Source organism: Octodon degus, unplaced genomic scaffold (assembly GCF_000260255.1).
Source record: "Octodon degus isolate 3935 unplaced genomic scaffold, OctDeg1.0 scaffold00027, whole genome shotgun sequence".
Lineage (NCBI taxonomy): Eukaryota > Metazoa > Chordata > Mammalia > Rodentia > Octodontidae > Octodon > Octodon degus.
The window spans coordinates 3,990,786-3,991,053 of NW_004524603.1; positions in this window are offsets into that span (position 1 = coordinate 3,990,786).

Genomic DNA, 268 nt, shown 5'->3' on the forward strand with positions numbered 1-268 from the left:
TTTTCCAATTCTGCTACTCGATGCTGAAGAGAAACGTCAGGCTGGGAAGCCGGGCCGGCTGCGCCATGGCCAGGCAGCCGGCCACGGGGAGTGGAGTTGGGCTGCCGCAGGCTCAGCTGGCGGAAAAGGCGTCGACCAAGTCGCCGCCGCCGCTGCCCAGGGAGGAACCGCTAAGGCGGGAGCCGCGGGCAAGACTGACCGGAGCGCCGACTCCGCCTCCTCATCCTGACAGCGGGAAATCGACACAGTTTCAAAGTAGGTTAGTGGC